Below are 16,912 nucleotides of genomic sequence, written 5' to 3'. Positions count from 1 at the left end.
ATGTCGTCGCCGCCATCATCCTCGTCACAGGCCCCCTCCGACCTCGAGGTGAGACTAGCCAAATCTCCATGTCAATATGAGTGCTATAAGATATTTTGAAATATTTTTGTTCATATTTTCAACCATTGAAATGCAATGATCATCAAGTTTGAATGCAATGACCATCAAGTTTGAATGCAAATAGGATATGTGCTTGCCCAAGTGGCCATGTTTGCAGGTAACACCTCCGAGTGGCCTATGTTTTGCCAGAGTGTTGATTAAGTTCCGTTCCAGCAAATTTCAGGCGCTCGATATGTCCTTTTTTAGTAAAGGTCATGCCGGATTTTTCTGTGAATTTTGGCATGACTTGTGCTAGAATATGTAGGAAATATCAAGTGGCCTGGATTTTCTAGAAAGATAATTAAACGACATTTCGGGTTGACTTTAAGTCTATCGAGGCTCCATACATGACAATCAAAAAATGAGTGAGGGAGAAAGTCTGCACCATATATGAGAGAGGAAGAAACCCGACTGTTGTCGTGGGGGTTGTTTCTCCTTCTTCTCCTTGTGCTATACCTTTGATAGGCACAAGGGGAAGGAGGAGTAACGACCATCACGGACGGTAGAAAAATCAGTGAGGGAGTGTGTCCACTATATATGAGAATAGAAGAATGCCAACTATTGTTGTGGGGGTCGCTTCTCCTTCGTTCCCGTGTGCTAGACATTTTGGTTTAATGCACTCAGGGATGGCGGGAGGAGCGACCATCACAAACGGTCGAATATATACACCACGTGAGCTGAGAGTTTTCAAAAAAAGACTCGATAGACGGATAGTCAACCAATGCTGAATAATAATGACCTAATTTAGTTTTTGTAGTATATATATTGAATTTTAGAAGTTTAATCTTTGAATTATGAACATAGGAAATGTCGTCGGACGAAAGTCTTGCGGAGTGCTCCTGGTGCGGCGACAACCAGGGTTTCTGCGACGGGCCTCACTTTGTAGAAGGTTGGCGCTTCAGCATTAAGCTCCAGGAGGCCTTTGATGTTGAAATGGTACGCTATGACGCAAAGTGTTTTTTTCGTAATTAAGCTCGACTTCTACTACTTCAACGTGTAATTTTCGTCTTTTACAATTCGACTAGCTTATCCCATGCCATGCAAGACGCTATGTCTTGTAGAGGATGGATTTTGAAGATCACGAGAGTATGGAAACAAAGAAAATTCACGTAAGGACCCATAATGGTATGGATTTTGAGGTAAATCTATACAATTCTGAGAGCGTATCCTATTTTGGTTGCCCAGATTGGGAAGCACTTTGCAAGATATATGATTTTCATGAGGGTATGCTTGTCACCATGGATCTTGGTGATCCTGACATCAAGGAAGACAATTTGGACATTTGGGTCCTTGTTGATACGCTTCCAATTCTACCGCTATGTGAGTTTCTCAAACATAGTTATTAAGTAATTTATATTGTTTATTTCAAAATAGTTGACAACTTATTTCCATTGATAGATTATTCTCATTCTTAAAAGAATGTGCGGAAGGTGGTCGACATAACCTACTACACCGATGGCTCTGAGTTAACTTATCAGGAGAAAAATCATCTGGTCGCATTTTGTACTGATCTTGAGAATTACAATATGTATTACCAAACTCCTCCACGTTATTGTCAATATGTGCCACTAGTGCACGTGTTGAACTATGCTAACATCCATGGATATGTCATGGTAAGATTGTTTAGTATTACGACATCTGTGCATCTTTTGCATAAATTCTTCTAAAACCGAACTACATTGCTAACTACGAAGTTATTACTATGTTTTTCAATAGATAATCCTGCAGGAGTGTGTGCCTCATCTGATGTTTCAGAAAGGTCGCCTTGATGTTTTGAATATATGGCTAGGTCATTCTACAAATCACTCCTGTTCATATAGGATTTCTAAAACCAATGAAGACATGACAATCAAAAATTGGAAAAAATGTATGGTCACTCGTAGGGAGCTACTTGGAAGCAACATTAGACGAAGGGCAAGAATTGGAGACAGGATAATTCCATTCTCCATAATGGAGAGTAAGGGCCTATCTTGTTTTATGCTATTTTACCTAAGAGAACCTAGTAGGTCCTAGCTAATACTCATGATCATGTGCTAAGAACAACTAAGTAGGATTGGTTAGATGACTATGATGATGATGTGGTATTGAGTAGAAGTTGTATGCTCGATGATGATGAGTAGGACTTGTTATTATGATACCAATGATGAGTTATTTATTATTATGATCGATGATGCATGATGCTAAGTTGTTATATGAGCATGATGAGTTATTATATATATATCAGTAGGTGAAATGAACATGGAATAGATTCAAGTGGAGGCAGCATGTGGTGCACATCGAAAGTACTACTAATACAAACTAGATCAAGTTTGGATTAGTAGTAGTTTCGACATGCACCACATGGTGCCTCCACTTGAATCTACTCCACGTTCATTTCACCCACTGTTATATAATAACTAATCATGGTCATAAAATCATATGATGAAAGTACTGTATATAAAACAACAACGAAAATAAGCTGTATTTTCAAAAATACAGGAAAAGCTAGCAGCATCGCTTTTCTATTATCTTTAGCGCTTTCCCAGAGAACACGCTATGGATAACTAGGTATAGCAGTAGCGCTGGCATTCCATCGCTATTGCTAACAATTAGCTGTCGCGCCTTAGTGGTAGCACTTGTACAAGCGCTACTGCTAGCTACAAAACAAGCGCTACTACTAGGGTTTTCCCTAGTAGTGACATGTCTACCAAGCCGAGAAAAAGAAAATATAAGGAAGCTAATACATCATATGATGAGCCAAAGCGCCACATAGTTCTTTCAGGGAAAAGAAACATCATGGGAGTGGAAGACAAGACAGACATGTCAGAAGATTATGAAAAGTTTCATGAAATTGCTCCCCTCACAGTGAATATTGACCTGAGCATCCAGTTAAATGATGAAGATTGTCCATGGTTAAGGTGCAAAGGGACACATGCGAAGAAAAAAATTTACACCCAAAGATCCCACTCTGGGATGTGACCGGCTTCACTGTCATCACTTTCTTCTCTTGTGAGTTTCCGGGCTTATATATCTGGAAAGTCCCACTTCGAACAAATCAGAGGGAATCTTTGCAACAGCTAGGGTACTTATGTGTGATTAATTTCTCATCAATTTTCAACCCTTTCCGACATCATTTGCTATTTTTCATGCATGTTCTGATTTTTTTGAGCTAAATGACCCTGAAATTGAAAAGGACTACAAATGAACTCTGAAAAGGGTGAAAGTTGGCATGGTATCATCATTTCACCGACATAGCATGTGCAAAAAAGTTGAGAGGGTTACGGCAAAAACTGGATGCACTGGGTGTACAAAATGGACAATCTCTTTCGAAGTATCAGGGTTTCGGACAAAAACTCGTCTGTTAGAAAGGCATTTCATTTTTTAAACTTATTTCAACTCCAGACTTTTTGTGCATTCAGTATATGTTCATTTTTAAACTTGTTGTTCGACCAATCTCTCTCAGAAGGAGAGGTCGATTACTTTTGTATATGTTCATGAGGATCTTCTGTACTTAATAGTTTCCTTCATTTGCTTATAGCTATATAGCGTGTCGACTCCTCTCTATACGTAGCGTTGACCAAGCACGGACATAAGAGAGGACACTTTTCTCTATTAGCTAGCTAATACAATATATGAAACCCCTAAATTAACCCTACAAAACCCCCCAACCCCCCCTCTTTCAAAAAAAAAACCCAGCAAGCATTTTGGTCTCGGTTGGTGGCACCAACCGGGACAAAAGGCCCCCCTGCCTGGGCAAGCGGCAGCGGCCACGTGGAGCCCCCATCTGTCCCAGTTCCTGGGCGAACCGGGACTAAAGGGGCAGGGCTTTAGTAACGACCCTTTAGTCCCGGTTCCAGAACCAGGACTAAAGGCCCTCACGAACCGATATGAATGGGCTTTTTTCTACTAGTGACCATTCAAAGCCACGTCATCAATTTTTAACCCTTTCTGACATCATTTGCTATTTTTCATGCATTTACCGATTTTTTGAGCTAAATGACCCTAAATTTGAAAATCATTACAGATGAACTCTGAAAAGGTTGAAAGTTGGCATGGTATCATCATTTCACCCAAATAGCATGTGCAAAAAAGTTGAGAGGGTTAAGGCAAAAACTGGATGCACTTTGTGTATAAAATGGATAATCTCTTTCGAAGTATCAGGGTTTCGGATGGAAACTCATCTGTTACAAAGGCATTTAATTTTTTTAAATAACCTAAGAATTACCAAATTGAATATAATGATAAAACAGATTAATATAAAACAACAGAAAAAAATCACTGAAAAATCTATTTTAAAGTAAAGTTATTCACAAACTAGTCATTCACACAAAATTCAAATAATTCAAATTAGTAAACTATTGGCACTAGCAGAAAGTTTATAATTTTTTTCACCTAAAGAAAAAAGATTCACAAAGAAACTCTAAATAAAGCAAAAAACAACTCAGAAACAAAAAAAGCAGAAAACGAAAAAAATGAAAAATAAATAAATTAATAAAGCCCGCCTACTAGGCCACCACGGCCTGCATACGACTAGAAACTTCATGCGCCACGGCTGTGGCAGCACGAGACCTTTAGTCGCGGTTGGTCGCTCCAACCGTGACTACAGGCCCCCCTTTAGTCCCGGTTGGAGCCACCAAGCCCGACTTAAGGCTGCGGTTTCCCGCCACTTGGACTGGGCAAAACACCCCCTTTAGTCCCGGTTGGTGGTTCCAACCGGGACTAAAGGTGCCTCCTATATAAGCAGCACTTATGAAATTTTCGTTCCCCATTGTTCATCAACATAGAATAGACGCCGACAGGCTTCTGTTGTCGCCCGCGCCCCCGCCCATGCTGATCGACGCCGCCAGGCTGCCCCCAAGCCCGTCCTCATCGTCGCTGACGCTGCCGCGCCTCCTCTCCGATCCGACGGCGCAACCTCGGTCTCCTCCTAGACATCGCCCGCGGGCCTCGCCATTGCCGGCCGTCACCTAGACCTCGCCCGCGCTGTGAGCCCCTCTCCCCCCTCTCCTCCCTTCAATCAAAGCCACCGCGCCGACACAGGTGCACACACGCGCTCGCACACACACACAAAATTTGTTCATCTTTTTTGACATTTGAGGAATTTTGACTAGTTTTTTTATACATGTATGCATGAATGTTTGATGTTTTATTTACATGTTTTAGTTGTTTTAGATGATTATTTAGTATATATGTATCTACAGAATTTTTTCATATACATGTTGGTATATATTAGTATATATGTATGTATTGAAAAAAGTTGAGGAATTTTGACATTTGAGGAATTAATTAGTACTCCCTCCGTCCGGAAATACTTGTCGGAGGAATGGATGTATCTAGACGTATTTTAGTTTTGGATACATCCATTTTTATGCATTTCTCCAATGAGTATTTCGGGACGGAGGGAGTATATTAGTATATATGTATGTATATAAATTAATTAGTTTAGATGTTTTTAGATGATTATTTTTTCACTATATGTCTGTATGTTTTAGTTTGTTTTTCACTAGTTTTTTTATACAATGTATGTATGTATATATGTATATGTAGATGGACGGTGGAATTTGCATAGATTTTCTGTTTTTTAGTTTTTTATACTTATAGAAAAAGTTGCATAGGAAAAAGTTGCATAAAAAAAGTTGACCATGTATTGACAATCAAGCATGCTATACCTTTTAGTGTGGATTAATTTGCATATAGGTTTTTTATGTCATATATAGGTAGAATGGTCTTTTGAATAGAATAGTAAACTAGTAATCGTATAGGCTTTTTGAATATAGGTTCACAATATAAATTTTTATGTCATTATCACTTTGTCATTAAGGAATGATCTATACGATGATAAGATCCCCGAGTGCAATGACTGCAACGATGATGGGGGTATGTGCGACAGACATCAGGTAGATAACGGTACATGCTTCTCCCTCACGCTTAAGGAGGGCTTCGAAGGTTTTACGGTATTAACTTCAATGGCACGTGTTTCTAATTTTGAATTAAGCATGGATTAGGATTTTTGCTTTAACATGTAATTTCCAGTTTTTTTATAATTTGACTAGTGCGTACCCTGCTATGCAAGACAATATGTCCTTGAGAAGCCATCTTTCAAATTTGAGGTTAAGGTCATAAATGAAGTAGGTCCCACTCATTTTGGATGTTCAAATTGGGAAGGATTATGCAAGGCCTATGGAATCGAGGAGGATATGAAAATAACATTCGATCTTGGCAATCCGGAAGATGAAAACATTTGGCTAGATCCTAACTGTTGGGGAACGTAGTAATTTCAAAAATTTCGTACGCACATGCAAGATCATGGTGATGCATAGCAACGAGAGGGGAGAGTGTGTCCACGTACCCTCGTAGACCGAAAGCGGAAGCGTTATGACAACGCGGTTGATGCAGTCGTACGTCTTCACGATCCGACCGATCCAAGCACCGAACGTACGGCACCTCCGAGTTCAGCACACGTTCAGCTCGATGACGATCCCCGGGCTCCGATCCAGCAAAGCTTCGGGGATGAGTTCCGTCAGCACGACGGCGTGGTGACGATGATGATGTTCTACCGGCGCAGGGCTTCGCCTAAACTCCACGACAATATGACCGAGGTGGAATATGGTGGAGGGGGGCACCGCACACGGCTAAGGAACGATCCGTAGATCAACTTGTGTGTCATGGGGTGCCCCCCTACCCCCGTATATAAAGGAGCAAGGGGAGGAGGGCCGGCCAAGGAGGAGGAGGCGCGCCCAAGGGGGGAGTCCTAGTCCCATCGGGAGTAGGACTCCTCCTTTCCTAGTAGGAGTAGGAGAGAAGGAAGGGGAAGAGAGAAGGGAAGGAAGGAGGGGGTGCGGCCCCTCCCCCTAGTCCAATTCGGACTAGGCCTTGGGGGGGGCGCGCGGCCTGCCCTAGGCAGCCCCTCTCTCTTTCCCGTATGGCCCAATAAGGCCCAATACTTCTCCCCGGCGAATTCCCGTAACTCTCCGGTACTCCGATAAATACCCGAATCACTCGCAACCTTTCCGAAGTCCGAATATAGTCGTCCAATATATCGATCTTTACGTCTCGACCATTTCGAGACTCCTCGTCATGTCCCCGATCTCATCCGGGACTCCGAACTCCTTCGGTACATCAAAACTCATAAACTCATAATATAACCGTCATCGAAACCTTAAGCGTGCGGACCCTACGGGTTCGAGAACTATGTAGACATGACCGAGAACCGTTTCCGGTCAATAACCAATAGCGGAACCTGGATGCTCATATTGGCTCCTACATATTCTACGAAGATCTTTATCGGTCAAACCGCATAACAACATACGTTGTTCCCTTTGTCATCGGTATGTTACTTGCCCGAGATTCGATCGTCGGTATGCAATACCTAGTTCAATCTCGTTACCGGCAAGTCTCTTTACTCGTTACGTAATGCATCATTCCGTAACTAACTCATTAGCTACATTGCTTGCAAGGCTTATAGTGATGTGCATTACCGAGAGGGCCCAGCGATACCTCTCCGACAATCGGAGTGACAAAACCTAATCTCGAAATACGCCAACCCAACATGTACCTTTGGAGACACCTGTAGTACTCCTTTATAATCACCCAGTTACGTTGTGACGTTTGGTAGCACCCAAAGTGTTCCTCCGGTAAACGGGAGTTGCATAATCTCATAGTTACAGGAACATGTATAAGTCATGAAGAAAGCAATAGCAATATACTAAACGATCAAGTGATAAGCTAACGGAATGGGTCAAGTCAATCACATCATTCTCCTAATGATGTGATCCCGTTAATCAAATGACAACTCTTTTGTCCATGGCTAGGAAACTTAACCATCTTTGATTCACGAGCTAGTCAAGTAGAGGCATACTAGTGACACTATGTTTGTCTATGTATTCACACATGTATTATGTTTCCGGTTAATACAATTTTAGCATGAATAATAAACATTTATCATGAAATAAGGAAATAAATAATAACTTTATTATTGCCTCTAGGGCATATTTCCTTCAGTCTCCCACTTGCACTAGAGTCAATAATCTAGTTCACATCGCCATGTGATTTAACATCAATATTCATATCTTTATATGATTAACACCCATAGTTCACATCGTTATGTGACCAACACCCAAAGGGTTTACTAGAGTCAATAATCTAGTTCACATCGCTATGTGATTAACACCCAAAGAGTAGTAAGGTGTGATCATGTTTTGCTCGTGAGAGAAGCTTAGTCAAGGGGTCTGCCACATTCAGAGCCGTATGTATTTTGCAAATATTCTATGTCTACAATGGTCTGCACTGAGCTACTCTGGCTAATTGCTCCCACTTTCAATATGTATCCAGATTGAGACTTAGAGTCATCTGGATCGGTGTAAAAGCTTGCACCTATGTAACTCTTTACGACGGGCTCTTTTATCACCTCCATAATCGAGAAATATTTCCTTAGTCCTCACTAAGAATATTCTTGACCAATGTCCAGTGATCTACTCTTAGATCACTATTGTACTCCCTTGCCAAATTCAGATCAAGGTATACAATAGGTCTGGTACATAGCATAGCATACTTTATAGAACCTATAACTGAGGCATAGGGAATGACTTTCATTCTCTTTTCTATATTCTGCCGTGGTCGGGAATTTGAGTCTTACTCAATTTAACACCTTTGCAACACAGGCAAGAACTCTTTCTTTGACTATTCCATTTTTGAATTACTTCAAAAACTTGACAAGGTATGCACTTATTGAAAAACTTATCAAGCGTCTTGATCTATCTCAATAGATCTTGATGCTCAATATGTAAGTAGCTTTACTGAGGTCTTTCTTTTAAAAAACTCCTTTCAAATACTACTTTATGCTTTGCAGAATAATTCTACATTATTTCCGATCAACAATATGTCATTCACATATACTTATCAGAAATGTTGTAGTGCTCCCACTCACTTTCTTGTAAATACAGGCTTCACCGCAAGTCTGTATAAAACTATATGCTTTGATCAACTCATCAAAGCGTATATTCCAACTCCGAGATGCTTGCACCAGTCCATAGATGGATTGCTGGAGCTTGCACATTTTGTTAACACCTTTAGGATCGACAAAACCTTCTGGTTGCATCATATACAACACTTCTTTAATAATTCAATTAAGGAATGTAGTTTTGTTTATTCATTTGCCAGATTTCATAAAATGCGGCAATTGTTAACATGATTCGGACAGACTTAAGCATAGATACGAGTGACAAACTCTCATCGTAGTCAACACCTTGAACTTGTCGAAAACCTTTTGCGACAATTCTAGCTTTGTAGATAGTAACACTACTATCAGCGTCCGTCTTTCTCTTGAAGATCCATTTATTCTCAATTGCTTGCCGATCATCGGGCAGGTCAACCAAAGTCCAAACTTTGTTCTCATACATGGATCATATCTTAGATTTCATGGCCTCAAACCATTTCGCGGAATCTGGGCTCATCATCGCTTCCTCATAGTTCGCAAGTTCGTCATGGTCTAGTAACATGACTTTCAGAACAGGACTACCGTACCACTCTGGTGCGGATCTCACTCTGGTTTACCAACGAGATTCGGTAGTAACTTGATCTGAAGTTTCATGATCATCATCATTAGCTTCCTCACTAATTGGTGTAGTAGTCACAGGAACAGATTTCTGTGATGAACTACTTTCCAATAAGGGAGAAGGTACAATTACCTCATCAAGTTCTACTTTCCTCCCACTCACTTCTTTCGAGAGAAACTCCTTCTCTGGAAAGGATCTACTCTCAGCAACGAATATCTTGCCTTCAGATCTGTGATAGAAGGTGTACCCAACATTTTCTTTTGGGTATCCTATGAAGACGCACTTCTCCGATTTGGGTTTGAGCTTATCAGGATGAAACTTTTTATAAGCATCGCAACCCCAAACATTAAGAAACAACAACTTTGGTTTTTTGCCAAACCACAGTTCATACAGTGTCGTCTCAACGGATTTAGATGGTGCCTTTTTTTTCGTGAATGCAGCTGTCTCTAATGCATAATCCCAAAATAATATTGGTAAATCGGTAAGAAACATCTTAGATTGTACTATATCAAATAAAGTACGGTTATGACGTTCGGACACACCATTATGCCGTGGTGTTCCAGGTGGCATGAGTTTGTGAAACTATTCCACATTGTTTTAATTGAAGACCAAACTCGTAACTCAAATATTCTCCTCCACGATCATATCGTAGAAACTTTTATTTTCTTGTTACGATGATTCTCCACTTCACTCTGAAATTCTTTGAACTTCTCAAATGTTTCAGACTTGTGTTTCATTAAGTAGATATACTCATATATGCTCAAATCATCTTGTGAAGGTCAGAAAATAATGATACTCGCCACGAACATAAATACTCATTGGATTGCATACATCGATATGTATTATTTCCAATAAATCAGTAGCTCATTCCATTGTTCCGGAGAACGGAGTTTTAGTCATCTTGCCCAAAAGCCACGGTTCGCAAGCATCAAATGATTCATAACCAAGTGATTCCGAAAATCCATCTTTATGGAGTTTCTTCATGCGCTTTACACCGATATGACCCAAACGGCAGTGCCACAAATAAGTTGCACTATCATTATTAACTTTGCATCAATATTATGAATATGTGTATCACTACGATCGAGATCCAACAAACTATTTTCATTGGGTGTATGACCATCAAAGGTTTTATTCATTTAAACAGAACAACAATTATCACGAAGAGTTTGGGAATCGTTTTCAACATCACGAAGAGTTTGGGAATCGTTTTCATCATCCCTTGCATACTGTAGTTCATCAGAAAGTTCTACTAACTTGGTGATGGTGACTAGAGAATTCTGTCAATCACTATCTTATCTGGAAGATCAACTCCCACTTGATTCAAGCGATTGTAGTACCCAGACAATCTGAGCACATGCTCATTAGTTGAGCGATTCTCCTCCATCTTTTAGCCATAGAACTTGTTGGAGACTTCATATCTCTCAACTCGGGTATTTGCTTGAAATATTAACTTCAACTCCTGGAACATCTCATATGGTCCATGACGTTCAAAACGTCTTTGAAGTCCCGATTCTAAGCCGTTAAGCATGGTGCACTAAACTATCAAGTAGTCATCATATTGAGCTAGCCAAACGTTCATAACGTCTGCATCTGCTCCTGCAATAGGTCTGTCACCTAGCGGTGCATTAAGGATATAATTCTTCTGTGCAGCAATGAGGATAAACCTCAGATCACGGATCCAATCCGCATCATTGCTACTAACATCTTTCAACACAATTTTCTCTAGGAACATATCAAAATAAACATATGAAAGCAACAACGCAAGCTATTGATCTACAACATAATTTGCAAAATACTACCAGGACTAAGTTCATGATAAATTTAAGTTCAATTTAATCATATTACTTAAGAACTCCCACTTAGATAGACATCCCTCTAATCAACTACACCATGTCCGATCGTCACGTGAGATGGAGTAGTTTCAACAGTGAACATCAATATGTTGATCATATCTACTATATGATTCACGCTCGACCTTTCAGTCTCCGTGTTCCGAGGCCATATCTGTATATGCTAGGCTCGTCAAGTTTAACATGAGTATTCTGCGTGTGCAATACTGGCTTGCACCCGTTGTAGATGGACGTTGAGCTTATCACACCCGATCATCACGTGGTGTCTGGGCACGATGAACTTTGGCAACGGTGCATACTCAGGGAGAACACTTCTTGATAATTTAGCGAGAGATCATCTTAAAATGCTACCGTCAATCAAAGCAAGATAAGATGCATAAAGGATAAACATCACATGCAATCAATACAAGTGATATGATATGGCCATCATCATCTTGTGCTTGTGATCTCCATCTCCGAAGCACCGTCATGATCATCATCGTCACCGGCGCGACACCTTGATCTCCATCGTAGCATCGTTGTTGTCTCGCCAATCTTATGCTTCTACGACTATTGCTACCGCTTAGTGATAAAGTAAAGCATTACAGGGCGATTGCATTGCATACAATAAAGCGACAACCATATGGCTCCTGCCAGTTGCCGATAACTCGGTTACAAAACATGATCATCTCATACAATAAAATATAGCATCAGGTCTTGACCATATCACATCACAGCATGCCCTGCAAAAACAAGTTAGACGTCCTCTACTTTGTTGTTGCAAATTTTTACGTGGCTGCTACGGGCTTAGCAAGAACCGTTCTTACCTACGCATCAAAACCACAACGATAGTTCGTCAAGTTAGTGTTGTTTTAACCTTCGCAAGGACAGGGCGTAGCCACACTCGGTTCAACTAAAGTTGGAGAAACTGACACCCGCCAGCCACCTGTGTGCAAAGCACGTCGGTAGAACCAGTCTCGCGTAAGCGTACGCATAATGTCGGTCCGGGCCGCTTCATCCAACAATACCGCCGAACCAAAGTATGACATGCTGGTAAGCAGTATGACTTGTATCGCCCACAACTCACTTGTGTTCTACTCGTGCATATAACATCAACGCATAAAACCTAGGCTCTGATGCCACTGTTGGGGAACGTAGTAATTTCAAAAATTTCCTACGCACATGCAAGATCATGGTGATGCATAGCAACGAGAGGGGAGAGTGTGTCCACGTACCCACGTAGACCAAAAGCGGAAGCGTTATGACAACGCGGTTGATGTAGTCGTACGTCTTCACGATCCGACCGATCCAAGCACCGAACGTACGGCACCTCCGAGTTCAGCACACGTTCAGCTCAATGACGATCCCCGGGCTCCGATCCAGCAAAGCTTCGGGGATGAGTTCCGTCAGCACGACGGCATGGTGACGATGATGATGTTCTACCGGCGCAGGGCTTTGCCTAAACTCCGCGACGATATGACCGAGGTGGAATATGGTGGAGGGGGGCACCGCACACGGCTAAGGAACGATCCGTAGATCAACTTGTGTGTCATGGGGTGCCCCCCTGCCCCCGTATATAAAGGAGCAAGGGGAGGAGGGCCGGCCAAGGAGGAGGAAGCACGCCCAAGGGGGGAGTCCTACTCCCATCGGGAGTAGGACTCCTCCTTTCCTAGTAGGAGTAGGAGAGAAGGAAGGGGAAGAGAGAAGGGAAGGAAGGAGGGGGTGTGGCCCCTCCCCCTAGTCTAATTTGGACTAGGCCTTGGGGGGGGGGGGGCGCGCGGCCTGCCCTAGGCAGCCCCTCTCTCTTTCCCATATGGCCCAATAAGGCCCAATACTTCTCCCCGGCGAATTCCCGTAACTCTCCGGTACTCCGATAAATACCCGAATCACTCGGAACCTTTCCGAAGTCCTAATATAGTCGTCCAATATATCGATCTTTACGTCTCGACCATTCGAGACTCCTCGTCATGTCCCCGATCTCATCCGGGACTCCGAACTCCTTCGGTACATCAAAACTCATAAACTCATAATATAACTGTAACGCCCTCGATGCGGCTATAGCTCCCACGTGTCGAGGCACGACTTAGAGGCATAACCGCATTGAAAGCAATGTCGCAAGTCAGGCAATCATTACAACATCCCATGTAATATATAATAAAAGGGGGAGATAACATAGTTGGCTTACACTCGCCACGTCACATCAGAGTACATAAATAACATCCATCAAACAAACACTCATGGCCCGACTACGGCGCCAAAATAGAAAAGAACCCAACGTGCGACAAGGTCCTGAATCGATAACCCCAACTAGGCACCACTACTGATCATCCGGAAAAGATACGTAGTATCGCTGAGAGTCCTCGTCGAACTCCCACTTGAGCTCGTAATCGTCAACTGGAGCAGAAACACCTGGACCTGTATTTGTGAGCCACAGGGACTCAGCAATCTCACACCCACGCGATCAAAACTATTTAAGCTCATAGGAATGGATAAGGCAAATATATGTGGAGCTGCAGCAAGCGACTAACATATGTGGTGGCTAACTTATACGCAAGAGAGAGCGAGAAGAGAAGGCGAAGCACGAGCGAGAAGCTAAAGGAACAACCTGCACAAGCATAACTCCAACACCGTGTCCACTTCCCGGACTCCGCCGAGAAGGGGCCATCACGGTAACACACACGGTTGATTCATTTTAATTAAGTTAAGTTAAAGTTATCTACAACCGGACATTAACAAATTCCCACCTGCCCATAACCGCGGGCACGGCTTTCGAAAGATCAATCCCTGCAGGGGGGTCCCAACTTAGCCCATAACAAGCTCTCACGGTCAACGAAGGAATAGACCTCCACCCAAGACACACCGATCAGACTCGGTATCTTGGTACAACAAGATGATTCGACAGGTTAAAACAAGTCCAGCAACACCGCCCGAATGTGCCGACAAATCCCGATAGGAGCTGCACATATCTCTTTCTCAGGGCACGCTCGGATAGGTCAAGCTACGAGTAAAACCAACCCTCGAGTTTCCCCGAGGTGGCCCCGCAGGCTACCTGGTTCGGACCAACACTCAGAGGAGCACTGGCCCGGGGGGGGGGGGTTAAAATAAGATGACCCTCGGGCTCCGGAAACCCAAGGGAAAAAGAGGCTAGGTGGAAAATGGTAAAACCAATGTTGGGCATTGCTGGAAAAGCTTTAATCAAGGCGAACTATCAAGGGGTTCCCATTATAGCCCAACCGCGTAAGGGACGCACAATCCGGGAACATAACACCGATATGACGGAAACTAGGGCGGCAAGAGTGGAACAAAACACTAGGCGAGAGGCCGAGCCTTCCACCCTTTACCAAGTATATAGATGCATTAAGATAACATAGCAATATAATGATATCCCAACAAGTAAATAAATGTTCCAACAAGGAACGGCTCCAATCTTCACCTGCAGCTAACAACGCTATAAGAAGGGCTGAGCAAAGCGGTAACATAGCCAATCAACGGTTTGCTAGGACAATGGTGGGTTAGAGGTTCAACATGGCAATTGGGAGGCTGACAAGCAAAAGGTAGGCATCGTAGCAGTGGCAAAGCAAAAGAGCGAGCAAACTAGCATAACAAAGATAGTAGTGATCTCGAGGGTATGATCATCTTGCCTGCACAGTTGTCAGAGTTGACTGGATCCTCACAAGCAAACTCAACGGGCTCCTCGGTAGCGAACTCGTCTCCCGGCTCTACCCAACAAGACAAACAAGCAACAAGGATACAATCAACCACGGGCAAGACCAAGCAATATGATGAAATGACGATATGCTATGCGGGATGCGATGCGGGATGCAAAATGCAAGATATGACAGGAAATGCATGAACCTGGAATCAACTTGGAAAACCAAGTGTGCCACTGGATAGAGGGGATGAAATCGCTTGAAAACGATATAAAGATCATAGGAATCGGAGCTACGGTTTGGAAATGGCAAGCGTTTTAAGATATGACACCGGTCTGCGATTTACAGCAAGTAGGCATCTAAATGCAACGAAATGAACATGCTACAACCACCAAACATGAAAACAAAATACATGGCAGTGATGTACACAAGATGGTTGACAAAACACTAGCATTGAGACATAGGCAAATTCATCCATTAAGAGGTTCAAACAAGCATGGCTAAAACGCAAATGCAAAACAGATTCCAGACTTAGTGAAATTAACACTAGTCTGAAATTTCAGATCACGATGCTCTCTTCGGAGCAGCAAAACAACATGATAGAAAACCTGAACATGACAAGTAAGAACATGGCATGGAGCTACTCAACAAGCTTAACAAAACACCCAAAGTGACCTGGGGCCAAAAGGGTTCACAAAATACTCTACCGAGCTCACGAACATAGCTCGAACACAATCAGTTTTCAGACTTAGTGAAAACTGAGACACGCTGAAATATAACTCACGAAGGCATGTAAACGAGCTCGATGCACTCACTACGGTGCAAGTCATGGCAAGGAAAGCATATAACCAGAAAGAAGTCACAATGTGCTAGCTACACATGGCAAGAACGAAGGCATAGCATGCATGGAACACTAACGGTAGCATCGGCAAAATCGCAAACAAGTTGACGATCTGCCCAGATTAACAACGAAGCAAAAGTTGAGCTCGATTGAGTCAACCTAGAGCACTCCACATATGCAAACAAAGACATGGATGGATAGAGCATAACTTAAATATCAAAACTCCCTTACTGATCATCCTCAAAAGAGGCACGGATCACTAGGAAACAAGCTAGACATATAGCATCATGAACTAAAATATCCCAGACTTAGTGAAAATCACTAAGTCCCTGAAATCTGCATTCTCAGGTACCTCTCTTCGCAAGCTTGCACAAGACAACACACACATCCTAAAAATGCATGGGTGACACCTCTTGAAAGAAGACAAAATGCTTAACAATTCATCCCAAAGGGGCACAGGCATATCATGCACGAATTAAACATAGCAAAAATGACAAAAGTGCATGATGAACTAACGGATCTGCAATTTAACTCACGAAGCCTCCTTCTAACAGCATTTTGGGGATCAAGATGACCTCAAATGCAAATGATGCAATGGAATGAAATGATGTACATGTTGAGGCGAAGATTTTGATATATCATATGCCCAAAACGGAGCTACGGATGTGGAGATACGGGTCCTCGAACAGGAGCATATGGAGTAAAAATCTAGGGACTTAGTGAAAAAAAACTACCCCAGGATCCAGATCTAGGGTTCGGGCACGCGGCCCGAGACGGCGGCGGATCTCGCCGGGATTCCTGTAGACGACGGCGGCGGCCGGAGAGGAAGTAACCGGAGCGGGGAGGGGGGCCGGACGGCGAGGAGGAAGCGGCGCGGCGGGCGGTCGCCGGAGCCGGGAGCTCCTCTCCCTGGCGCGGGCGCCGGCGAGGGCTTGGGGCGGCGGGGCGAGGTGCTCC

This window comes from Triticum aestivum, chromosome 4A (genome assembly GCF_018294505.1).
Source record: "Triticum aestivum cultivar Chinese Spring chromosome 4A, IWGSC CS RefSeq v2.1, whole genome shotgun sequence".
Taxonomy (NCBI): domain Eukaryota; kingdom Viridiplantae; phylum Streptophyta; class Magnoliopsida; order Poales; family Poaceae; genus Triticum; species Triticum aestivum.
This window is presented reverse-complemented; position numbering follows the sequence as displayed.